This window comes from Molothrus ater, chromosome 31 (assembly GCF_012460135.2).
Source record: "Molothrus ater isolate BHLD 08-10-18 breed brown headed cowbird chromosome 31, BPBGC_Mater_1.1, whole genome shotgun sequence".
In the NCBI taxonomy this organism is placed as follows: Eukaryota; Metazoa; Chordata; class Aves; order Passeriformes; family Icteridae; genus Molothrus; species Molothrus ater.
The window spans coordinates 1,406,339-1,433,462 of record NC_071658.1 but is presented as its reverse complement, the minus strand read 5'-3'; the positions used below and the strand labels follow the sequence as shown (position 1 = coordinate 1,433,462).

The window sequence follows — 27,124 nt, the reverse complement described above, 5'->3', positions numbered from 1 at the left end:
GGACGCGACGAGCGAGGCCCGGGACGGGACCGCGGCCAGGCGACGGCGGGCGCCTTCCGGCCGACCGTCCCCACAGGGAGGGACACCCGTTGAGCGGCGCCGCTGCCGCTCAGCACGGGGTCCCGCGTGCTCCTGGGCCTCTGCTGCTGGAGGGCCCGCCGAGTGCTTGCCCCCCACCAGCGGGCGGTCAAGCCAGGGGATAGCTGGTGGACGACGGTGCCGCCAGTGCGTGTTTGAGGAGAAAAGGCTGTCGAGGGGAGGAGAGGCGCCGGACGCGGCGCCGCGCATGCCAGAGACCGTGGTGACGGGCCGAGGAGTGAGAGTGCGGGCGGGCCCTGGCGGCCGCGACCCTGCGGCTGAGGAAGGACAGAGAGAACGCGCTCTCTGCCGGCGTCGCCCGTTACGACGAGGCGAGCGGGTTGGCCCCCGCGGCCGACAGCGCACCGCAGCCTCTCCGCTGAGGCCGGGCCACGGAGGGGGCAGGCAGGGCGCCCCTCCCCGGTGCGGCACGGTTAACCCCCACGGCCCGCGGCGGGATGACGACGGCGACGGAGGACCACGGCCGGTGGTGATGGGACAACCACCGCAGGGGTTTGGCGGGAGTAGCTGCTCCCCACCCCTCAGTGGCACCCCGAACGGCCACCGCCCGGCACCCCTGCCGCCGCCGGCACCGCCGTCACCACGGCGGGCCACGCCGAGCTGCCCGAGTCTTTAAACCACTGCCCAGCCCCGCCAGCCCCTTTCAGCAAACCTGCAGCGTTTGACGACACCGAGGGAAAAAACCTGGGGGGACCACCGAGGCTCGGAGTGCTAGGTACCTGGTCCTGGGGCGAGGGAAATGACCTGCATGGCCCCGCCAGGGTGCCTTCCCCGCTGCCGCCCTCAGGGGAGCGTCCACCGGCGGGGGCGTGCCCGACATCTGCCGCCACCACCGCCACGTCCTTCTCGGGGCCCGGGGTTTCCCTCAGTAGCCCGGCGCTGCACAACCGAGAGGACCGCCGTGGCTCGGGCCACCCCGCTGGTGCAGGGGACGCGGGCCCAACCACCCAGCACACCTCAGGCGCGCACGCGCATGCGCGCTACGAAGCACGGCTAGAAAGCCCGGAGCCCTCAGCCCTTGGAGTTCCTCTGCCACATGCAAGAGGGGGGCCACTCGGCCTGAAAGTGGGGAACTCTGACAGCCGGCAAAAGCCCCGCTCCCTGGTGCGGGAAGGGCCAGAGAAGCCGCCTGCTCCGAGCCCCGAAGGCGTCCCCGCCACCCGGCTCCCTCGCCCTTTCCACCTCGGCCGCTAACGGGTGCCACGGCCGGACGGCCGGCTGTCGCGCGACGAGCAAAGCAGCGAGGGAAGGGACGGGCGCGCCTTCGGGAGGGGCCGTGCCGAGCACCCCTCCCTCCTGGCACCCGGGCGGCTTTCTCGCACGCACACTGAGGAGAGCCGAGCTCAGGAGAACTCAGGCCATGCCACGGCGCCCGCACGCGGCACACCAGTGACCGGCGTTCTGCGGCGCCGGCCGCAGCGGCGAGAGGCTCAGGGGCCCGTGGCCACGCCCGCACTCTCCGGCGGGGACAGACTGGCGGCAGACCAGCGCAAGGCCAGGGTGGGGGGGGCTGGTGTGGGGGGCGGGTGGGCAAGCCGCCACTACGGCGGCCAGCGTGCCATGCTTCTAGGCCCAGCCACGACGCGCGGTGTAGCACGGAGAGAGCCCCGCCCGCGCGCACCGTGGCGGGCGCGCGTGGCACGCTTCGTAGTGCCAAGCGGCTTTTTCCCCCTCTCCCGCTTCCGACCCCCCGTGCCCGGAGGTGCCGCACGCCTCCGGTCTCTCTCTCTCTCTGGGGCTGACGGTGCGCGGCGAAGGGGAAGGGTGTGTGGCCCCCGGTGCCGACCGGGGCCGGTAGCCAGGGGCTGAGCATGCGAACGGAGCGGGCGTGTGAGTGACGCCACCCGCGCGCGGCCTGCCGGTCGGCCTGGCACGACGCGGCAGGCGCCAAGCCGCATCGGTAATGATTGTTCCGCAGGTTCACCTACCGGAACCTTGTTACGACTTTTACTTCCTCTAGATAGTCAAGTTCGACCGTCTTCTCGACACCCCGGCAGGGCCGTGGCTGACCCCACCGGGGCCAATCCAAGGACCTCACTAAACCATCCAATCGGTAGTTGCGAGAGCCGGTGTGTACAAAGGGCAGGGACTTAATCAACGCGAGCTTATGACCCACACTTACTGGGAATTCCTCGTTCATGGGGAAGAATTGCAATCCCCGATCCCCATCACCAATGGGGTTCAATGGGCTACCCGCACCTGCCGGCGGAGGGTAGGCACAAGCTGAGCCAGTCAGTGTAGCGCGTGTGCGGCCCCGGACATCTAAGGGCATCACAGACCTGTTATTGCTCAATCTCGGGTGGCTGAACGCCACTTGTCCCTCTAAGAAGTTGGACGCCGACCGCTCAGGGGTCGCGTAACTAGTTAGCATGCCAGAGTCTCATTCCTTATCGGAATGAACCAGGCAAATGGCTCCACCAACTAAGAACGGCCATGCACCACCACCCATGGAATCGAGAAAGAGCTCTCAATCTGTCAATCCTGTCCGTGTCTGGGCTGGGTGAGGTTTCCCGTGTTGAGTCAAATTAAGCCGCAGGCTCCAGTCCTGGTGGTGCCCTTCCGTCATTTCCTTTAGGTTTCAACTTTGCAACCATACTTCCCCCTGAACCCAAAGACTTGGGTTTCCCGGGAGCTGCCCGGCGGGTCATGGGAATAACGCCACCAGATCGCCAGTCGGCATTGTTTATGGTCGGAACTACGACAGTATCTGATCGTCTTCGAACCTCCGACTTTCGTTCTTGATTAATGAAAACATTCTTGGCAAATGATTTCGCTCTAGACCGTCTTGCGCCGGTCCAAGAATTTCACCTCTAGCGGCACAATATGAATGCCCCTGCCCGTCCCTCTTAATCATGGCCCCGTTTCCGAAAACCAACAAAATAGAACCGGACTCCTATTCCATTATTCCTAGCTGCAGTATGCCGGCGGCCGGCCTGCTTTGAACACTCTAATTTTCTCAAAGTAAACGCTTTGGGCCCCACGGGACACTCAGCTAAGAGCATCGAGGGGGCGCCGAAAGGCAGGGGCTGGGACAGGGGTTGGCTCGCCTCGCGGTGGACCGCCAGCTCGATCCCAAGATCCAACTACGAGCTTTTTAACTGCAGCAACTTTAGGATACGCTATTGGAGCTGGAATTACCGCAGCTGCTGGCACCAGACTTGCCCTCCAATGGATCCTCACTCAAGGATTTTAAGTGCGCTCATTCCAATTACAGGGCCTCAAAAGAGTCCTGTATTGTTATTTTTCGTCACTGGCTCCCCAGGTCGGGAGTGGGTAATTTGTGCGCCTGCTGCCTTCCTTGGATGTGGTAGCCGTTTCTCAGGCTCCCTCTCTGGAATCGAACCCTGATTCCATGTCACCCGTGGTCACCATGGTAGGCACAGTCAGTACCATCGAAAGTTCATAAGGCAGACATTCGAATGGGTCATCACTGCCGCGGGGGCGTGCGATCGGCTCGAGGTTATCTAGAGTCACCAAAGCTGCCGGGCAGGCCCAGGTTGGTTTTGGTCTGATAAATGCACACATCCCCGGAGGTCGGCGCTCGTCGGCATGCATTAGCTCTAGAATTACCACAGTTATGCAAGGAGCGGGAGAGGAGCGACCAAAGGAACCATAACTGATTTAATGAGCCATTCGCAGTTTCACTGTACTGTCCGTGTGTACTTAGACATGCATGGCTTAAGCTTTGAGACAAGCATATGCTACTGGCAGGATAACCCAGGTAGCCGCCACCCACGGCAGCGCCGTGCCGCTGCATGCGAGCGCCCAGACCGAGCGCCCAAACGTGCCCGGCCCGCCGGTGAACCCGCCCCGTGCCAAACCCCGAACGCCCTGGGCTTCTTTCGCCACTCTGACCTGCGGGAGCGCCATCAAGGACAAAGACACAGCGGTGGCTGGTGGCATGGCAGCGACAGGCACCGGTGGCAAGGGCGGTGGCCGGTCGCATCGCAGCCCGGCGGCACCTGGGGCAAGGAATGGTGCCACGCGCGAGGGACGCCCCTCGGCGACAGCCGACCCCAGCAACCAGCCCTTACTGCGACACCGTGGGCAAGGACCCGGGACCGCTGCGCAGCTTTCTGCCACTTGGATGAAGCACGAGGCTTTGTCTCTCTCTCTCTCTCTCTCTCTCTCTCTCTCTCTTTCGCTTTTTTTCCCGGGGCCCGCGCCCCAGTTCGAGACTTGGCCTCGCGCAAGATATGATGCACACGGCGCGCGGAACGGGCTCGGCCGGGGCTGACCCGCCCCCCCACCAAATCCGAGAAAAACCCGCCAGCCGAAAGGAGGCGGGTGAGAAACCGGGTGCCGACGAGGTTGGGCCAAGCGGGGCCCCGCTCACAGGGAGCGAACCCTGTCCCTGCGCGTCTCCTCACCGGGCCGCCCGGAAAGCACCGGACATGCTAGAGGAGGCAGCGACCTGATGAGGCAGGCGCGGCCGGGACACCGAGGCCCCTTTTCAGCCGGGGCAGCTTGCTCTGCAGCAGGCGGCGGAACGGCAAAGGAGCGCGCGGACCAGGCTCTAATCCACCCACGTCCCAGGCAAAAAGAGAGAGGGCGAAAGTGCCCATCCACCCATCGGGTTCGGGCAATTTCGCCCTCTCTCTTTTTCTCTCTCGCCTCTCTCCCTTCTCGCGGCTCAGTTCCAGCCGCGCCGCCGCCCGGCGCTGCTCGTGGCCGGCACCCACATGGGCGCTACCCGGACCGGGGCCGGCACCGGCACCTCGTGTGGTTTTGTAAGAACACCTGAAGGCTCACGGGTCCATGCGGCCGTCACACAGCTCAGGACAGTAAAGACGCCATTCCCCAGGCCAGCAGGAGGGGCGACACCTCGCCTGCGACGGGAAGCGAATTGGAAAGGAGACCGCCCTGCCTGAGCACCGGACCCCCCCCGCTGTGGCTTCCCTGTGACAGAGAAGCCTCAGAAGGAGAGCCAGCCCGCCAGTGGCCCTCTCCAACGCCACCTGAAAAGCCACATCGATCAGGCGCGGCTCTGGGAAGGAGCCGCACGAACGGCGACCAGGGCCCCACGGCCACGGTCCTGGGACAACGGCGATGGCCACCCAGCCCACCTGCAGATCGGATTGCTCGCGGCAGCAGAGGAGCGCAGGGGGTGCCAACACCGCCCGTGGCCAACAACGGCTCCCCTTTCGGCTAGGCAATGGCGGGACTGGACTGGCCCCCACCGGGCGGAGGGGGACTCGGCGGCACCCCCCCACCCCCACCCCCCGCTTCCGACCCGGGGAACCCGGCCGAGCGTGCGAAAAAAAAGTGCCATCGACCTGGCGCCACGGACCACCGGCTTTCACCCGGCCTCGTGGCAGTCGGCTTTCCCTTCTGGAAAAAAAAGCCGGGGGATGGCACGACAAAAAAGGCACACGGAGGTGCGTTCACAACGACCCGTGTGAGCCACGGGGGCCGCGGGATCAGGGGCCCGGGGGGGGAGGGGGGGGCCGAGGTATGTGCCTCACTGCCTCCCCACGATGGACCCATCGGCATCCAGCTCGCGCCTTCGTCGCAACACTTCTCGGTGCCGTGGCTTAGGGCCGCCAGAGAAAAATAAAAAGGCCCGCGGGGGCCTGGCGGGCACCCCCCCAACTCTGCCCACCTCAACAAAAAGCAACGGACCCGGCGCGGCAAACCCGGCCCCACCCGGCATAAGCGGCTCAGTCGATCCGGCCACAACCGAGGTAGGCGAGGCGCCGCCGCCTCGCCCAGGACCAGTCCGAGGGCCTCTCCATCGGGTGCCGGACCCGTAAAAAAAAAAAATAGGCCAAAAAATTCTGCCCGCCACAACGTTGGTCCCCGGCTTAAGGCCGAGGAAGGGCGACGGCTTCAACAATGCTGGCTGGGGACCACCGCCGCCGCCGAGGCGGACCGACGGGCCCAAAACAACAGCAAATGATTCTGGAGCAGAGGCATGGCTTGGAGAAAACTCTCCCCTGCTTTGTCTGGGCAATCCTTAACCAGTGTGTTACATGGCTCTTGCTGCCAATTTCTTGCTCAACAGTGTGATAGATTAATCTGATTCGTGCTAACAATTATAACTATATTTTAAATATTTTAGAAAATATTTGTCAAAAAGTAAGAGAGGAAAAGGATATGGAATTAGTGACACAAAACAGTCGTTTTTCACATGTTCATGAGAAAACAGGATGCAGGATGTAGTTTGAGATAAGTAACATCCCAAAAGGCAATAGGCCTCAGGATAATTAAAGAATCGGCCTTGAAATGGACAAAATTGGGATGATTCCAGGTATCTATGAAATCATAAGGCTTCTTTTTGGAATATAATGCTGGCTTCTATAACACAAGACTTGGGGTGCATGTGCAGCTTGTGGGATTGTTCAAAGGACACTGATGATGAAGAGAAGCCTTCGTGGGAAGCGACCACCAAACCAAAAGACCCCTTTAGAAACAAGCAGAGCATGCACTGTGCAGTGACATAGATTTCAAGAATCAAAAATAGGAGGAGATTGACAGAAAATTATTGAGGAATATGTATTAACATCCAGTCTATAAGTTGTCTTTGGATTCTTTATCTTTTGAATGGGAGGCAGGGTGAGAAAACCCCCCTGTATCCTGACTGGTTTTGCTTATGCTTTAACCAAACCACTGCCAAATTATTTTGTATCTGCTTGATTATATTTGATTGCATGATTTCATATAAAATTGCTGTTCAATTAAAATTGCTGATAAATTCTAATGTTGGTTTATTAAATTAGACATATAGGACCTCATTCATAACAACAGCCCACCTCAGTCACCTACCCGTTGGGACTGTGCTTTCTACTGAGCCAGTCCCGCCAGAAAAGCAGCTTCAAACACACCTCTAAGAAGGCACTGATCCAGATAAAGCACATCCATTCCCCTCTGCCCAGGGCCAGTCCCCTGTACATCTGGCAGCCTGCAAAATCTAACACCCCCTCAGGGTCCAACACATTGTTCCAGCCCAAAGCATAAAGGCAATTTGTTTTGTTAAAGCTCAAGTCATTCCTGCAGGTCCTCGGCCTTCCAAGGCCAACGCTGCCACTCCGGAGGGAATCCTGTGACCCCGAGCATTTGATGGTGACCACACCAAAGCAAGAGGTGGCTCCTTCAGCAGGAGAATGGCACATGGCAATGCTGTGCCTTTGTGTCCCCAGCCTTCCCCCCATTGTTTCAGCAATGGCAGCTACACTTAGGCAGCTTCAGCAGAGCTTATTTGTGTTGGCTTAGTGCAGATCAGGACTCCCAGCCCACCTCTAACAGCAGCTTGCAATGACAACAGGACCTGCACACTGAGGTCTTTTGCTGGAGGCAAGCCTGTCACAAGCACACACCCTCTTCAAACTTCCCATCAAACAGAAAGGAGAAGAGCAGGAAAAGGCTACCTTTGGACCAGTCTTCCCAGGTCTACACATGGCCCAATTCTGGGTAGAAAACTCCCGCCAGTGCTGGCCTTCTTCTTCATGTTGAGAAACTTCTCCCACAGGAACTTAGAGGGAAGCAGCTGAAAGGCAAAAATAAACCAGCTAGAGCCTCAGAGTTGGCCTTGTTCAGAAAGGCTTTTCTTCAACAAGTGGCACTGGTGAACAATTTGTGATCACATTGTCCAGGACAGTCCTGGAAGCCCTGGAAGTTGCTTGCTGAAATACTCAGCACCAATAAATTAACAACACAGAGTGCATTACACATACTCCAACCACATGGCTCTGTCCCATCAGCTTCTCTGTGATTGCATGTGACATGGTTGGGGATTTCTGCTCTTTGGGCATTTCTTTCCTCTTTAGCTTCATTGGATTGAGGCAGTGACCTTTTCAAAGAATGGGGACGAGCTCTCAGAACTGCCTGGACTCCATCCCTGTACAGCACTGAGAACTCACAGCAAGGAGATATCACTGCTGGCTGAGTCCAAGAGAGGCAAGAAGGGAACGTTGTACCAAGAGTGAGGAGCACAGGAATGTGTCCGAGTTTTAGTTCTCTCTGTTAATTAGCATTTGTTTTCTCTCTCTGGGCTCACAGACCCCTCCAGAGAAGAAAACAGAGGGATCTCCTGGACAGAGCCTCAGCAGTGGGGCATCTTCAGTCAAGTGAGCTCCAGACACCAAGGGACATTTGTGGCCCTGGCTCCAGGGAGCAGGAAAGAACTGTACAGCCCTCAGGATTCCTACCAATCCAGAGCTTTCAAGAGAAGCCAACTCCTTTGGGAGAGATACTATCAACACATGGTAAACCAAAATCGGGACAATTCCCAGCACAGGAAGATTTCCACCATCCTGCAGAACAAAGGTGTGATGGTGTTCACAGGGGTCTTAGGATGAGGGAAGAGATGAGGATCTGATTCCATGGTTCAGCAGGCTTGATTTTTTATTTTGTGATATATAATATATTAAAACTACACTAAAAGAATAGAAGAAAGGATTTCATCAGAAGGCTAGCTAAGAATAGAAGAGGAAGGAATGATAACAAAGGCTTCTGGCCTGGACTCTCTCTCTGAGCCAGCTGGGCCGTGATTGGCCATTAATTACAAACATCCAACATGGGCCAATCAAAGATCCACCTGTTGCATTCCACAGCAGCAGATAATCATTGTTTACATTTTGTTCCTGAGGCTTCTCAGCTTCTCAGGAGGAAAAATCCTAAGGAAAGGATTTTTCATAAAAGATATCTGGGACACAAAGGTGCTGAGACATTTTCTTCTGGGCATGCTGCAGCAGATAACTTGCTTTGCTGTACACTGTGTCTGCAGGGCTGGATCTGTGCCCACACAGGAGCTGGGAGAGAACAGCTGCTTTGGAAGCTCTTCCAGCTGGGACCAGCCCTGTCTCACAGGGCTTTAGGCAGAGTTTGAGCTTCCTCCCCAACATGCTCAGGTGCCCAAGGGCAGCTTGGTCTTGACACCAGCAGGGGGCTATTTACAAATCACAAACGGGACAGGACTGCTGTGGAACTGCCTTGAGCCGTTTTATTTTCCAGCATCAGTCTCATTACATGGTTATGACAATGGGAAGATGCCACCAGCTCACATCCCAGGCAGCAGACCAAGAACTCAATGTTACAACTTCCTTTATAAGTTTCTTGACCAATCACACAAAGCAAAAGCACATTGACAGTAGTTCTATCCAACCACTATAAGCACACGTACCTTTGGTTAAAACAATGCTTGCTTATTTTGAATACAATACCTGCTTGTAAGCCTTAAAGCACAATGCACAGAGCTCCATTATTAAGCTTTAACCCTCCTAATATCTTGCTAGATAAACTTTTCTGTAGCTTAGGGAGTTATTCTAGAGAAGCCTTAATACACACACCATTGTTCTATTTGTCCTTGCTTTTCTACTTTTTAAACAATTTTTCTGCTGACCAAACTCATGGCAGCTGCTTAGCTCTAATCACAGTTCTACTGTATCTGAGGCTGCCTTTTGCAGCTTTCCCAAAACCCTCTGGTTTTGTGGATTCCCACAATTCCCCCTCTCTGTTCACCTCAAAAGAAACCTTCATAATTGTGTCATTTATTACTTGTGTTTCGTAGCCTTACTAGAATATTTCTGCTTATTACCTACTTAAAGCATTTTCTTGCTTGCACTAAAGCAGGGGCAGGGAGAGCAGGGACACCAGGGCACTTTGCAGCCTTAACACAGCCCAGTGGGTACTTACAGTGAAAGATGTCAGTCTTTCCCTGGACAAAAGACGAGGTGTCGAGGTCTTCTTTGGGAATCCAGAAGCCATTTTGAAGGCAGGATCTCCCAGATGAGTGGCAATGCCTCAACAAAACTGGAAGAAGCAACAATGGAACTCTGAAAATCCAGAACCCAATTCATGGCAGATTCAAGGCATATACTGGTGCTAAAAATTTCCTATGATTTGAAAGTAGCTAAGTGCTTGTTTGGTGTAAGTAGCTAGTATGTTAGGCCTCTAGTTGGACTTTATTTGAACTATAGGGCTGCCTTGTGCAATTCAAAGATGGATCATACTGAAACCTGGAGCTAAAAATCTGAACATTAAGAATAGTTAGAACAGACAAAGCTGCAGCCTAAATATTACTTTAAAATAGCTGGAGTGGATATCCTCTTCTTTTGGCTAAAGCACCCCTGCTCTCTCAGCTGCTCCTCACAGGACTTGGGAGAGATTGGAATGTTATGGCTAATGGCTTAAAAATTGTTATAAAGGACTTTCTGCCCATTGGGACAAAACTGTATAAAGAGGCTGCGACCACCCAAGCCCACCCTTCCCTAAAAATGCCTCTGGACTGGAACTTGGCACTGTGAGTTAAGCTGCCGAAGGGAACTTGAGACAAGACAAAGGTGACACTATTGTCCCATTAGCTCAGGGCTGGGGAGAAGTAAACAAGGCTGCAGAGAAAAACCTATCCACAACCTATCCAAAGCCAAACCCAGCAGCTGTCCTGAAAATCAGCTCTGTCTGGCTTCAAGGTGGGCAAGTCATAGCCACAGACTCGTCTGCTGAGGCCAGGTTTGCACACAAACCTCCCATCAAAGACCTCCACAGTGCCCCCAGACCCATTCCTGAGGCCTTGCACCAGACGACTGCAGGGCACGCAAAGTAACACAACAGATCTGAAAATCCAGAAGCCAATTGATGGCAGACTCAAAGGACAGACAGATGCTAAAGATTTTATATTATTTGAAAATAGCAATAGACAGAGTCCAACTTGCCCCACCCCAGGGAGGCACCTGGGAGGTCCCACCTTGCCCAAATCTGCATGAATCCATTGGAGTCTTACGTTTTGCGAGACCTCACCACAGAGAAGACCAGAAGAGGATTTGATGGTATGCCAATGGGATCCATGGAATGGTGATGTTTTTCACTTCATCTGTCTCTGTCACTCTCCTTCTTCTCCTTCTTCCCAACCCCCCATTCCCCCCCCCCCCGCCCCCTGCTTCTTTTTCTTTTCCTTTCTCTCTCTCTTCCTCCTATTTACTGTTACATAAAATCCAGACTATTGATTTTGGCATATGGTCTCATTTGCACCTCAATTCACAGGCCTCTTCCTAATAATTGTAATAACCAGATGATAACAACCCACTGAAACTTGATGAAACTTCAACAGACCTCATTCACCTTTCAGCAGTTTAAGCAACCACTATACAAGAAAAAAAAGTCTAGACCAGTACATTTAGAAAATGTTGCATTCCTTCAGTGCAAAAAAAAAAAGCACAATCAGTAGAGCATATATTGTTCATCCACTCAGCTGTGCATTGTGGTGGTGTTCCCAGGGGTCTTAGGATGAGGGAAGAGATGAGGATCTGACTCTTGATTTATTATTTTATGATATATATTCTATTAAAATTATACTAAAAGAATAGAAGAAAGGATTTCATCAGAAGGCTAGCTAAGAATAGAAAAAGAAAGAATGAATAACAAAAGCTTGTGTCTCAGACAGAGAGTCCAAGCCAGCTGACTGTGAGTGGCCATTAATTAGAAACAACCACATGAGACCAATCACAGATGCACCTGTTGCATTCCACAGCAGCAGATAACCATTGTTTACATTTTGTTCCTGAGCTCTCTCAGCTTCTCAGGAGAAAAAACCCAAAGGAAAGGATTTTTCCTAAAACATGTCTGTGGCAGTGCAGACCACTGAATTGCTGCACCAGAAGACGGGCATTATCCCATCCTGTATTTCCCTTTGGCATTCTCTCTCAGAGTGCAGATGAGACAAAACCAAAAAGTTCAACTTGAGTCAATCTTTACCTCCAAAGGAATTTCAGGAACTTTCTGCAGAGGCCAATGCTCTGCACGCTGATGAACTCCTTGCAGAGGCCAATGCTCTGCACGCTCAGGAACTTTGCAGAGGCCAATGCTCGGCGAACAATTCCCCTGGCGAATCGCCCAGTGAAGCCGCCTGCAGGAGCCCAGGCTGCGCACAACCAGCCAGGGCCGCGTTCTCAGGCAACTGAGGCCGCGCCGCTGTCACAGACGCTGCTGCCGCCTTCGTGGTTTCCAGGCACCCGCGGAACCCGGCAGCCGCCGCCCTTTCCCGGATCCTGCCCCTCCCGGCCCCGCACGACTCCCAAGATGCTGCCGGGGCTCGGGGGCTTCGTCTGCCTGGGCTGGGGCTCGGCCTGCCCTGCGGGACAAGGTGAGGGGGGGTCCCCGGGGGTCGTGTCCCCCCGGGAGCGTGTGTGAGTCCCCCATGTCCCCCCCAAGCCCCTCTCTGCCCAGAGCTCCTGAGCCAGCTCCTGCTGCCCCCTGGGAGGGGCTTTGGGGAGCCCCCGGGGACCCCCTTGAATGCCCATTCCTGGGCACTGGGACCCTTCGCATCTCCTTCTCCAGCTGCAGGACCTCTGCACCCCCTTATCCTGCCCCGACACCCCCTGCACCCCCTTTCCCGGGTATCCTCCTCTCTCAGGCCCTGGATCCCCCGTTTCCATGAGCCCGGGGACCCCCGGACCCCATTTCCGGCCAGCCCGGGGCACCTCAGCCCCAGGCCTTCCTTTGCCCGGCGACCGGTGACGTCACTGCAGACTCGGGTCGCCATTGGCGAGCAGCAAAGAGCGGCGCCAATGGCGGGGCCTGGAGGCGGCTCAGGGGCCGTGAAGAGCCTTGAGCTGTGAGGGGCCATGAGGGGCCATGAAGGGCCGTGAGGTGTCACTCTTGCGCCGAGAATGACACAGGAACAGGCAGGAGGCAGTATTGCAGAAAGACTAAAAGAAGGTTTAATTCAAGAGAACCGTGCGGTTTTTATAGAGTGACACGATATATTCTGTTTGATTGGCTAGTGAACAAAAACATTCTTTAGACACCGTCCTTGAGAAGAAGAGAAAGATGAAGTAGAAGAACACCACCTGCAGATTGTTTATACTGAAGTTCTCACATTCTTACAACTTGCTAATAATTCTCACAAGCTGCTGTGAAAAACACTTGCTGTTTCTCTCTCTCTGTGCCATGGCATCCACAGTGAGGGGCTGTGAGGGGTCTTGGGCAACTGTGAGGGAGCCATGAGGGGCCTGTGAGGGACCATGGGGAACTTTGTGGTGTTATCTTTTTATACTAAAAACTACGTGTACACTATTTACAATAACTTCTCAATACTTATCACCTATGTTAGACAGTGAGTTTTTACTCGAATCTAAAAATGCCAACATCACTTAAAAGATGGAGGAAGGAAGGAAGGAAGGAAGGAAGGAAGGAAGGAAGGAAGGAAGGAAGGAAGGAAGGAAGGAAGGAAGGAAGGAAGGAAGGAAGGAAGGAAGGAAGGAAGGAAGGAAGGAAGGAAGGAAGGAAGGAAGGAAGGAAGGAAGGAAGGAAGGAAGGAAGGAAGGAAGGAAGGAAGGAAGGAAGGAAGGAAGGGTGATAAATGAATTCACTGGATTCAAGGATCATACAATTATAAATTTATTATTATTATTATTATGCAAGCAAGAATAAGCAAAGTTCAGCGCTGGGCGGCCGGGAGTCTCCGCTCCTCTAGGCTCGAACCATTCCTATCCCCAAAGTCCACCTTTTATTGCCTTTTTCTCCCGGTCCAGGGATGACGTGGTCTGTCTTTTGCGCTTGCTCGTTCAGTTGCTAGGGGGTCTTTTTCTGCCTTCTGGTGGTCGTGGGATGAAGGCTCCAAGTCTTCCTCTGTGAACCGCTGAGTGAACTTTTCCTTATAAGGCAAACCTATACAGTGGAATTTTCAGAACACTATACGATTCCTGCAAGCCTAAGCAATTCTTGTGAGTTTAGGAATTGTTATTACAGCTCTCCTCTGTGACCTCTTAGGTGAACTTTTCTTTACCATGGAATTCCCAAAGCACTATACGATTCCTGCAAGCCAAGCAACCATATGTGAACCATATGTGGCTATACATTTAAAATCAAGCAGTTTTAGCTATTTAGTTATTGCTTTGATATTGTATAATTATTTAGCTATTGATTAAATTAATGAACAAACGTATTGCTACTTATTACAATTCCCCTTTTTTTTTACAAATTTTGTTCATTAAATCTTTTAGTTCCTTCCCAGCAAGCGTTAACTCAATTTCCTCCTCAGTTAAGCTATGTGCGTTATTTATAGATGCTAATTTCCTTAGCTTTTTCATCATATTCCAATTCATAACGAATAGAACTGCTGACAAAATAAAACCAAGCACAATCAGAATCAAAAGAACAACAATGGGGTGGCATATACTGTTTAGGACACCTGTGGTAGTAGGAGCCCACCCGAACAGGGTATCCCACCACCTGTGCTCGCCATCTTGCTTTACCCTCTCTATAACCCGGTGTATTTTTCCTACGTCATGATGAACAGTCACTAGGGTTTTCTGTCCGCTTTCCTTGATTCTCTCGAGGATTTGGATCAAGTCTTGATGGAGCATCAGTTGTATCACTAGAGTGAAGTTCACCCCAATTGGAGCGGGCATTAGCTTGTGAAGCAGTCTGTAGTTGGATTGTAATAGGTGGTGAGAGGTGACTTTAGCTTCATGAGTAATATCACACCCTGTAATCTTAGTGAAGTTACAAGCACAGAAGTTTGAGTGATTCTTTGTATCCACCTCAATATCATCTACAAGCACAGAATCACAAATAGTTCTAAAACACGCACATCCATTGCCTATGTATATAAGAACTGTTTTAGAAGTCTCGTTAGGACGAATCTCAAAATGACAAATGTTTTGCTCCGTGTCTAAACAGATATCTTGAGCTATAATTCCATTGCCTTCACAGATGAACCCCAGTTGTTCTCGGATAATGCAAGATTCCAAATCAACAGTTTGCCATTTGTCATCAAACTGATGGGCCCATCCCCTATGTTCTATAGGATAGAGGACAGCTCCGTCATGGTTTATTCCTAATGCAATACCAGGAAAAACTAGATGTACAGATGTAGAGAGCTTTTTGGATAATTGGTTAGCTGAGAAAGGACATTTCGATGTGATACCAATGGATAAGGATAGGGGAAACAAGCTGGGAACTGAGCAACCAGTGTCCAATCACTGACAAAGGTCACAGTGACCTTCTCTGAAACGGGAAGACGGGGGAGAAAATCGCTTGCCAGAAAATGTAGTTATCTTAGGTAGCAAAGTTAGAAGAATGCAAACATAGAAGCAAAATAATTGTTAGAAGATAGAAGTAGGTGTGGTTGATCTAAGTGTGCTTTAACCAATGATGAGCTCAGCTTTTGCAATATGTATAAGCTTAATTAACACCAATATAAATATGTGTGAGTTTTCAATAAACTTCGGGATTTGCTATTCATCGCATATGGTGTGTCGCATTTCTCCCGCCGTTCACGACATACAGAGGCATTGTGTATGGTCAAGACAAAAGCAGTAGCTGTATTTGAAATAGCATTCTAGGTAAAATTTACCAGTTTCCACCAGGATTGGAATTCTCTTTCAAAATTGTTGGCGTTGTCCCAGATTATTTTCCGAATTTCTGTGGGGAAAGTGCCTTCCTCGCCCTCTCTTATAATCGAGGCAGAAACTGACTGCATCCACAATTGTGCCTGGATACAGCTGAGGGCTAAGGAAACATTATTTTGTGCAGCACTGAGTGCATCAATCACCAATTTGTGATCGTTCACATTTACTCTTTCCCACTTTGGCAAAATGTTTGACAGCATCCACTGGTGTGTCCCCAAGGCTAACAGAGATGACTTCAGTGGTTGCTGTAATTTGGACAGATCTCTAGTCGTAGCAGCCAATTTGTTCATTAGTACTTCCGAATCAATGCTATTCAGGATTCCCAATCCTGTACCTAGAACACCGGTCACATCTCTAAGTTTCCTTGGTTTAAAAGAGCTGCGTTTCCGCAGCCAAATGGTCCAGCCTTCAAAGGATGTTTGCAAAAACGGAGAACAAGCTGGCTGGATGTCTGAAACATTGGTCTGCATCAGCAGTTCGACCTGTTTGAGAGACCATGCTGGATTGAATAATATTTGTTGTTGACCAGTTTTACTGATTATATAAGGTCCAATTTTGAAAATTTTTGGGGTGAGTATAACTGGTGGTACAGATGGAGGGATGATATTATGAGGTTCAGCAGTGGTAGAGTGCGTTTTAGTATCTATTATAAATTTAAAAGAAAGGCCCTGTGTATCTTTCGACCAGAGACAGACTACCTCTGCAGTGTGAGTTAATGTGAAGTTTTGCCAGCAGTCTCGTGTGATTGGGTATGCACAATCTGCTATTTGTTTATCCTCCTGACCCATGGAAACACTGATTGCAATTGCGTTAGTATAGTCAGACCCATTAACCATTCGACATCCAATATTAATTTGTTCTCCCACTACTCCTTGAAGCTGCCAGGTTTTCTGCTCCTTCCATTCATGTCTAGCGTACGGCAGACTGTCATGCAGTACTAATGTTAGTAAACTTAAACCTGTGGTATTCCCCATAGATCCGGTAGATTGCAAAAAGGCCTGAGACCAGTCAGGAGTCAGGGTCCCTTTATTTAGGGGGATCATGTTCTCTTTGTAAAGCTGATGAGGGTTTCCCCAGGCAGCCGGGAGGCTCAGGGTTATAATAATTAAGGTAGCTCGCCAAGCAGGGCAGGGCTGTAGCAACAAATTTCTTTCTCCTTTTGTACTCATATCTCTTTTACCTGGGGCTTTCCTGTGCTCCGTTCCTGTTCCTGTGCTCCGTTGCTCTCCCCCACTACTCCTTACCTCTCTGCCTCGCCTGCCAGCCCGGGTGCGTCCGTCTGCAGGGATCATTATCTTCTCGGCAGTAGGGGTAGTCTTCAGGGGTGCATTATTTGGGCTATCTCCTTAACTCCTGCCCCCACTCCTAAGGGCAGGCTGTCAGGCCTCCAGGCAAAGGGTCTCCTGTAAAGGATTTCTTTGATTTTATGACAGACTCTCTGCCGTCCCTAGCGAGCTTTACAGGGCCTGAGTCCCACACCTACTTAGGGTCCACCCTCTGCCTTTTTATTCCCTTTCTCCTGTCTTCCTAGAGTTACGTCGTTCTTCCCTACATTCTCTATGTTTTTGTTGTTTATAGACTCGGGAATAGTGACGAATCGTGCTATTCCACTCGTCAGGCCTCACTTGCCACCCCAGAGGAACGTGGATTCCCTTCTTACACAAGGTAGTTAATACGACTGTCTGGTTTTGGCGTGTGATCCTATGCAATTGGTGTTGGAATTCCCATGCCAGGACCCAATCTCTTCTCTGTTCTAGATTTTCAACTAGTGACACTGCTTCTCTGTCAGGGATCTCCGGCTCTCCAGGGATCCTTATAAATTCTCTTAAGGCCCTTAATGGATTTGCTCTTCTCCAATCCCAATCACAAGTAAGACACCATGTGCTCCCCACCAAATGTGACTGGAAAATCCACCATTTGTCTTTACAGCCCCCGCAAAAGATTTTTACCCACGCCCAACAAGAAGATTCCTGACATTTAAGACACTCGGTGTAATTGAATAATTCTTGCCTCACTTCAGCCACTACTGAAAGAGCAAGCATCAGTTCATTCCAGGTTTTCCACGGCAGAGGGCACTTGAACTCCTGTTCCAGTTCCTGTAGGGGTTTTCTTACCAAGAGTCTCAATCGGTGTAGTTCTCTGTCCCCTAATTCAGTCATTCACGTTCCCAGCTGGTGCAGGTTCCTGTGCCTTCCACAGGGTCAGCCATAGGATCTCCAGGGCGACTGGTCACCTCCCAAGGGGTGTCTGCAGGGATGGGTCCTTTCACTCGACTGGCATGTGTCCAGCCTTTTTCAGCAGTTGCGATGGCTGTTTCTGTGGTAAACAGGACAACATAGGGACCTTCCCAGTGGGGTGTTAGGGAAGGTTAGGAACTCTTTCCAAGTCTTTATTAGGACCCTATCTCCGGGTTTAAGCTTATGCATTATTATATCCAAAGGGGGTCTTTGTACCAATAGCCCTTTTCATCTTAATTCCTCCCTCCGTTTCATTAACTGTTGTATGTAACCCTGAATTTGACTATCTTGGATGCAAGGATGGTTCCCCGGAAGTTCTAAGTCGTAAGGCATTCCATAAAGCATTTCAAAAGAAGAGATTCCCACATCCGTCCTAGGTTGGGTTCTAATGTTTAGCAATGCCATGGGTAAACATCTGACCCAAGACATTTTCGTTTCTACCATGAGCTTGGTGAGTTGCTTCTTGATTTCTCCATTTGCCCTTTCCACCCTCCCTGAGCTTTGAGGGTGCCAAGGGGTGTGATATTGCCATTTAGTGCCTAAGGCCCTGGTTACCTCTCTCAGTACTTTTGCAAAATGGGGACCTCTATCAGAGTCTAATATTTCTACTAGACCATACCTAGGGATTATTTCTTCCAGCAGGGTTTTAATCACCACATTTGCAGTAGCCCGCGATGTAGGATATGCTTCTACAAAGCGGGTTAGATGATCTACCAGTACCAATAAGTACTTGTATCTCCCTACTTTCGGTAGCTCGGTGAAATCTATTTGTATGTGTGAAAAAGGTCGGTGTGCTAATTCCCTTCCTCCTGGAATCCTTTCTCGAGCTTGATGTCTGTTAACTCTTTGGCATGTTATACATCCCCTAACTACTTGTTTTGCTATATCGTAAATTCCTATACACATGTACTTAATAGTAAACTGATCTACTAAGGCTTGGGTTCCCCAATGAGTCTGGTCATGCAGCTGCTGCACTATTCTTCGGGCTATAGATTTTGGCAATACCTCCCTATCGTCTGGCAATTTTCGAATACCCCCATTCTCTTTTATTCCCATTTTGTCTAATTTCTCCTTTTCCTGGGCTGTAAAGCTCAGGACTCGAACTTTCTCATCATCTCGCATTCTCCTTATCCCCTGATCCTGGAATTTTCGGAGAGCAGCTTCCTTTGCCTCTCTGTCTGCTGTGTTGTTTCCTCTGATCAAATGGGAGAGACCCTTTTGATGTCCTTTAACATGTACTATTGCTATTTTCTTTGGGCCTCTTAAAGCTTGTAGTACCTGAGTAATTAGTTCCTGATGTATTCATTCTCTTCCTCGGGAGTTTATTAACCCTCTTTCTTCCCAAATTTTCCCAAAGGTATGTACCACTCCAAAGGCATATTTGGAGTCCGTGTAGATGGTCCCAACCTTAGCTTCCAAGAATTTTAGAGCCCGCAATACTGCATACAGCTCACAGGCCTGGGCTGACCAACTAGGACTCAAAGGTCCGGATTCTATTATTTCCAAATTTTTACCTCCTACAATTGCATATCCAGAGATTCGCTTTCCCTCAACAACTCTAGTGGACCCATCCACAAATAACTTTTCTCCCTCTTCCAGTTCTTCCTCTTCGAGGTGCGGCCTAATTTTTGTTTGTTTTTCTATGCTATGTAGGCAGTCATGAGTTAAATCCTCCTGTGGATCTCCAAACAAGAATTCAGCGGGGTTTTACAGAGAGGTGGTTTCAAGTATCAACCGAGGGGATGACAGTAAAATGCCCTCGTATTTCAAAAGTCTTGAGTCTGTTATCCATTTTTCTGCCTTTTGTTGCAATACTGCCCGTATGTAACGGGGGGTAAAGACTTTCAGTTCTCCTCCATAGGTAATTTTGAGAGCTTCTTCCACTAAGAGGGCTGTTGCCACTATAATCTGCAAACATGTTGGACATCCTCTACTTACGGGGTCTAGGATTTTAGAAATAAATGCTACTGGTTTTTGACTGCCGGCCCAGTCCTGAGCCAGTACCCCAAATGCTACTCCTGCCTCAGTGTTAACAAACAAATAAAAGGGTCTCCTAACATCTGGGAGGCTTAGCACCGGGGCATTAGCCAATTCCTCTTTTAATTGTTTTAATGATTCATCGTCCTTCTCAGTCAGTTTTATCAAACCTTCAGCAGTTAGTTTTTCATACAAAAATTTTACTTTACCACTAAAGTTTTCAATCCATTGTCTGCAGTATCCTACAAGACCCAATAGCTGCCTGATTTGTCTCTTATTTCTTGGGGGAGGAAGGGAGAGGATTCCCTTAACCCTCCCTGGGTCTGATGTTTTAGTTCCTTTACTAAGTCGGTGTCCTAGGTACTTCACTTCTTCTTCTACGAATTGCAATTTACTTTTGGACACCTTCAGCCCCTGGATGCTTAAAAAGTTCAGAAGCTTAATGCTTTCTTCTCTAACTGATTCCTCGCTTTTTCCGGCAATTAAAAGGTCATCTACATATTGAACAATGGTTATTCCTTGGTTTGGGGTATAGGATTTCATTCTTTGCTCTAGTGCCTGCCCAAACAAATTCGGGGATTCTGTGAATCCCTGTGGGAGCACTGTCCACCTTAGTTGTTGCTTTCGGCGGGTATCGGGATCTTCCCATTCAAATGCAAAATAATCTCTACATTCTTCTTTCAAGGGGCACGCCCAAAAGGCGTCTTTCAAATCTATAACACTATACCAGTGATCATCTGGTTTCAATTGACTGAGCAATGTATGGGGGTTTGCTACTACAGGGAACCGGGCAATGGTTCTCTTATTTATTTCCCTTAGATCATGTACTAATCGGTATTTTCCGTCTGGTTTCTTTACAGGTACGATGGGGGTGTTGAAGGGAGACATGCAAGGTTCCAAGAGCCCTTGTTGTATTAACCGTTCCACCTCTGGTTTTAGTCCCCTTTGCCCCTCATCTGACATGGGATATTGTTTTATCCTAACTGGGATTTCTGGGCTTTGAATGTTGACTGTGAAGGGCTCTATATTCAATCTTCCTGCTGTATCAGGGGTATACCAGACTTCTGGGTTGATTTTCTCTTCGTCAGTGACCCGTAAGGGGCACAACCTGACTTTCAGCTGTTTTTCTTCAATAGTTATGTTTATCCCTAATTCCACCATTAAATCTCTTCCTAATAAATTGTAATCAGCTTCAGGAACCAGTAGCAGTGATCCTATCCCTATTTTCTTCTCTGATTCTATTAAAACATCTTTAATTACAGGAACCTTGAAGGGTTCTCCTTTTGCCCCAATAACCTGTAGTGTAGAAGGTAAAATCTTACATCCCGGGGGCAAAGATTGAACTGTTGATCTCTCAGCCCCTGTATCTACAAGGAAGGTTATGGGGGTTTGCTGGGGACCCACCTTAAGTTTTACCAAGGGCTCCGATGACATTTGCGTCCCCAATAGATAGAGCCCTTGACCCCCCTAATTCTCTTTGAACGTTTTCTCATCCCTTAGCCTCTTTCAGCATCCCCTCTTCATGTGTCCTTATCCACCACAATAGTAGCACACTGTTCCTTCTCTCCCTCCAGTTGGAGGTCCTCCTAAATCCCGGGGACCTCTCCTCATGCCACTTCTTTCTCGTGCTGGAAGGTTGTTTCGCTGTCCCTCCCTGACTGCCGCCACCATCATCCGAACTTGTCTTTTGTGTGCCTCATCCTCCCGTCTAACATACACCTTCTGAGCCTCCCTGAGCAATTCATCAAGTCCTCTGTCCTGACAATCCTTTAACTTTTCTAATTTCTTTCGAACATCCTCCCGTGATTTGGCTACAAACTGTATTTTAAGGAGTGCTTGCCCCATTGGCGTCTCTGGGTCCACCCCTGAGTAGAACTGAAAACTCTTCCTTAATCTTTCCAACCATTCAGTGGGGGTCTCATCTTTTCCTTGGCACTCTTTGAATGCCTTGCTTATATTTTGTCCCCGGGGCACAGCCTCTCGTATGCCCTGGATTATGATGGTTCTTAAATCCCGCATATGACCACGATGGTTGGGGTCCTGATTGTTCCAGTTGGGATTTTGCAAGGGCCATTTCACATCAGCCGCGGGACCTTGAACATGTTGGGTGACCCAAATCCTCATTCCTGCCCTTCTAATCATCCCTCTCTCCTCTGTTGCAAATAGGATGCCTAGAATGGATTGCATCTCCACCCAAGTATATATGTTTGGCCCTAGGAACTGATCCACTCTTTCTGCTACTCCTATAGGGTCTTCTAATAATTTTCCCATCTCTTTCTTAAACTCACGGACATCTCCTGAGTTCAAGGGGACAGTGACAAACCCCATCCCAGCTTGAGGTCCTCCTAATGCTATTTCTCTGAGAGGGAACAACCCACTGCTCTCTCCTTCCTCAATTACTGTCCTCATCTGACTCCGAGTACGCCTCCTGCAATCCGGGGAGTCCGTGACCTGCTGTCTATTAGGAGCCGAAGGCGGGAATACATTTAGGGGGGGTTCAGGGGGAGCTGGTGGTATATACGGGGGAGGATAAATAGGAACATATTCCTCCGGTCGAGACTTTTTCTTTTTTTCCTCCTCCCCTTGACTTCCCTTAAGGGGGAGCAGCCTAGCTGTTTGCTCATTACTTTCTACCAACCATAATTTAGCATATGCCCTCTCCTCCGAGTTCACAGACTCTTTAGAATTCACATAAATGTTCAGGGCTTAACACACCCAATCCTTGAAGGATCCGAAAATGGGCCAGTATATACTTCCTGAATCCAGATTCTTGCCTCCCCACACTACCATACAATAATTTATCATTTTTGCCTTATCCTTCCCCTTTCTGGAGGGGAAAGTCATCCCAATACTTAATCATTAATCCTAACGGACTGTCCTTAGGTATTGGGGGTAACTGGGGACCCTCCCCCATGGGATCAGAAGGCTTGCTCTTCTTCTGCCCCATCTTCCAAGGCACCTCCACACACACACACACACACACACACAAACCCCTCGGTCGTGGCTCACTCCCTCGCGGGCTACGAGAACCGCACTACTAGAGGGTCCCTCTCACGTCATCCAAAGGTGGACGTCTCATTCACCGTGCCCTGGGATCCCAACCCCAACCGAGCGGTTCACCTCGTATACTCACGCGTCCTGCGTCGTCGCTCGGATCTTCGTGCACAAAGTTTACAGGGTTACCGGTGTTTTCCTTGCTTATTCTCGAATTTAGGTTCGTCAGTCCAAATGAGGGGTCAGGTGAGAAGGCCAGGGCCACCAGGTGGTGGGGCGCCCCCCCAGGATTCTCAAACCATCCCCATTTTCTGGATCCGAGTCATGGCACCAAATTGTGAAAAATGAATTCACTGGATTCAAGGATCATACAATTATAAATTTATTATTATTATTATTATGCAAGCAAGAATAAGCAAAGTTCAGTGCTGGGCGGCCGGGAGTCTCCGCTCCTCTAGGCTCGCACCGTTCCTATCCCCAAAGTCCACCTTTTATTGCCTTTTTCTCCTGGGTCCAGGGATGACGTGGTCTGTCCTTTGCGCTTGCTCGTTCAGTTGCTAGGGGGTCTTTTTCTGCCTTCTGGTGGTCGTGGGATGAAGGCTCCAAGTCTTCCTCTGTGAACCGCTGAGTGAACTTTTCCTTATAAGGCAAACCTATACAGTGGAATTTTCAGAACACTATACGATTCCTGCAAGCCTAAGCAATTCTTGTGAGTTTAGGAATTGTTATTACAGCTCTCCTCTGTGATCTCTTAGGTGAACTTTTCTTTACCATGGAATTCCCAAAGCACTGTACGATTCCTGCAAGCCAAGCAACCATATGTGAACCATATGTGGCTATACATTTAAAAATCAAGCAGTTTTAGCTATTTAGTTATTGCTTTGATATTGTATAATTATTTAGCTATTGATTAAATTAATGAACAAACGTATTGCTACTTAGTACAGGTGCCGTGCCTTTTTGTCCACCTCTGGCAGACCTGAACGCCGATCCAGCGCGTCCCTGCCGACGGAGCGGCTCCCGCGCACCGAGCCGCGAAACCGCGCACCCCGCCCGCTCCGTCGGCTGGCAGGCGGGAACGGCGGCGCAGGCGGGATTTTTAAAGTCACGGTTACCGCAGATAAGGACAATGTTCAGCTGAGTGACAGTGAGGCAAAATGGCAATCCAGGAATAAATGTTCCTGTTCACAACATCCTCCATTCACATGGATGGTTTCTCACTGGCACACAGGAGCAAGGGAGGAACCCAAATGCATCATTGTACACAAAGTCAGACATGTTGAGGGATGAACAGATCTCCCAGGGATATGGAAACCTCCCCTGAAAAGCCAGTCCAGGGAGAGCCTGAGGTGTTTTGTGGTTGCAGGCATGAAGATGCTCAGGAGCTTCCACAGATGCTCAGGATGGTGCCTGGATCTCGCTCTGGCAATGCCAGTGGCTCAGCTGAGAGCTGTGGGAATGATTTACACTGCACTGAGAGGGGCCACAGTCCTGCAAGGGTCTTTCATCAGGAGCAAACAGCAGCCTGGAGGATGGGGAATGCTGGATCTGTATCAGGGCTCATCCTTCACCTTCATGTGGAGCTGCCCCCAAAGTTGCCATGTATCACTTTTTATTTTTCTCCTGTTGGGTCTATTTTGGAGCAGCTGTTAGATGTGGCTTTTTATGGTGATCCTGTGGGAAGCAACCATTTGCCTGCTGTGATATCCTCACAACTAATACTAACTCCTCATTGCCTTTGGTTTTATTTGGGGTTTTTTATCTGTTGGGTTGGTTTGCGTGGGTTTGTTTATTTGGGGTTTTGTCTGTTTTGGTTTGAGCTTTTTATTTGCTTTTTTATAAATGACTGGTTAAGTTGGCATAGCCAAACTCAAGAAAATGTAAACCAGGTTCAACTTTCCAGAAATTACTTTTGCCTGGGTTTAGCTGCACTCCCAGGCTCAGGATCACCAGTATATTTGCAGGTTTTACTCTGCATCATCAGCCTGTCCAGACTCTGCTTGGTGTTTCAGAAATGGAGAAGACAGTGGACATTGTGCCAAGCTTCCTTTCCAACAGAAAAACCTGGGTCAGCATGACAGAAAAGAAGAAAAAAATAAAACAAAATTCACCAGTTAGAACAGAACAAGTGTCCCACCACTTTTCCCTCCACTGTTATTAATTTTGTACAATTTAGAGGCAAACCTTGGTCTAAAGCTTCCATCTCTCAGTTCCTATTTGCTACCCTTCAGCCTTGACATGCCCTGATCTGACTGACTGCTGTCCAGCTGGGGCTGGGGATGCTCAGCTTGGAAAGAGCCTGGGAGGCCTCACTGTGGCTGTGCAGGACTGGAAGGGTCCCACAGGAAAGAAGGGGACAGAGTGCTCAACAGGGCCTCTGCTGACAGGACAAGGGGGATGGCTTTCAAGTGCAGGAGGCTGATTGAAGCTGGATCTAAGGGAGCTGCTGTTTTACACTGAGGTTGGTGAGGCACCGGCCCAGGCTGGGCACAGAGGCTGTGGGTGCCCCATCCTTGGCAACAGGGCTCCCCCAAGGCCTGGGGGAAGATTGCTCAGCTTGGAACAAGATGATCTTCAGGGTCCCTTCCAAGCCCAACCATCCAGGGATCCCCGCTGCCCACTTCAGTTGGCCCTGGACTCCTGGGAACTGTGATGTCACATCCCCCGTTCCAGGTGGAACTGCCAGCACCCAGCAAAGAGCACAACTCAACCACTGGCCCTTGTGTCAGCCCACGCTGCACTCTGCTCCTGTCCACCCCTGTCACCCTTCTTGTCACCTGCTCCCTCCATCAGTCCTGAGAGCTCCCCAGTGCCTGGATTTTGTCATCCACCACTGCAGGATGCTTATGTTTGTCCTGAGGAAGGTACGGTGCCATTCCATGGAGGGGGACACTGCCAGCTGCCCAGGTGGGGTGCAGCTCTGTGGGATGGTGTGGGACAGGGACCCCACTCTGAGGTTTTGCCACCTCTGCAGGCTGTCACAGACAGAGAGGAAGAGATGGACGTGGATATCCAGACTTATATAAAGGAGGATGTGGAGATGGAGGAAGACACTGGAGAGGAAAAGATGGAGGTGGATATAGATGTGGAAGAGGAGATGGAAGTGGAAATGGAAGAGTACAGTGAAGACATGGACATTGATGAGAAAGATGAGGAAGAGCCTATGATCTTGGCATGAAGACCAATGCCAGCAGCAGGACAGGCATGTGGTCCCCACAGGCAGAGTGGGTCCCCTGCTGCCAGGCTGGAGCTGGGCTGGTCCCTGCTCAGGGACGTGGCACCCCGTGCGCTGGAGTCTGGTGCCATCCGCAGCCTGTCCTGCGCTCGCTCTGGGCCACACGAGCTCCAGCCCAGACCCAGCCAGGCTCAGCTCTGGCAGCAAAGTCCTGCTGTGCCAGCATGTGCCAGCCTGGGGGCACATGGAAGAGCCCTCTGTGCCTGACTGGAGTGACCACGGCACACTTGCTTTTCGTCCAGGACTGATGGACATTCCAGACAGGAATGCCACCCTTTTGTACATATGCTTTACAGTTTGTTCTCTTCAGGAATAGGATTTAGGACCTTTTTTTGTCTTCTGTAAATACGTTTCATATATTTTTACTAGATAGGTTCTTATGTATATACGTTCCATGGATTGCTCTTGTTAGAAATATTCTTACATTGTAAAAGTGTTGGGTATTGTTGCTGTTCTTCCAGAAATAAACCAATTTTCTTTTTCACATCCCAGTTCTCTTTGCATTTACTTTGGGCACAGGCAGCATTTGCAAAGTTGTGGTTTCCACTTGCTCCAGGTTTCCAGGGCTGGAGGTCCCTGGAGGAGCTGGCACAGCCACCCCAGGAGTGAGGGTCCCTGTGCACAGAGGGGTCCCACTGACTGAGGTCACCCTCTGCCTGCAGTTTCTCTGGACACACTTGGTAGCTGCAGGGGCAAATCCCAGCGTGTCCTGTGCCATGGGATCCCATGTTGGAGCAGGACTGAGCCTGCCTGCTCCTGCAGAGCCTCAGCCATGGCTCTTCCCTGGGCAGCCCCAGGGCTGATGAGGGTGCACTGCAACCCCTGCTCCTGAGCACCCAGAGGGGCTGGAGCAGCCTGCAGAGCCTCAGCCCTACATGGACCAAGATTGCCCTTGGAAACCCCCTCTGTGCCCAGACTCTGGTACAAGCACAACAGGAATTGATCCTCCCAGTTAAAGGTGTTAATTGGCAACAATTTGTCCCTGGCACTTTCTAATACAGCAAATGTCAGCACTTGGAATCCCTGTTCTGCACTCCCTGGTCAGGCACCAAAACATCTGAACCTGACAGAACATCTTGAATTAGCACCAACCTGCAGAGAGCTCTGGGGGAAAACCTACCCCCAAGCACCCAGAGAAACACTTGACATTTTTATTGCTGAATTCATTCTCCAAGAACAGTAATGAAAGCTTTTGGTGTCCTCACCAGCCACAGATGTGTGCTGCCAAGGTT

At 50.7% G+C, this 27,124-nt stretch overlaps 2 protein-coding genes across 2 annotated transcripts in view; one reads left to right on the top strand and one right to left on the bottom strand.

Moving 5' to 3' along the window:
• Window positions 1-27,124, bottom strand: part of LOC118700569 (nucleoporin NUP35-like) — a 183,174-nt gene that overhangs the window by 19,844 nt on the left and 136,206 nt on the right. The window lies entirely within an intron of this gene.
• LOC118700556 (uncharacterized) overlaps window positions 1-27,124 on the top strand; it is a 185,893-nt gene that overhangs the window by 93,842 nt on the left and 64,927 nt on the right. The gene's annotated exons all lie outside the window — the stretch shown is intronic.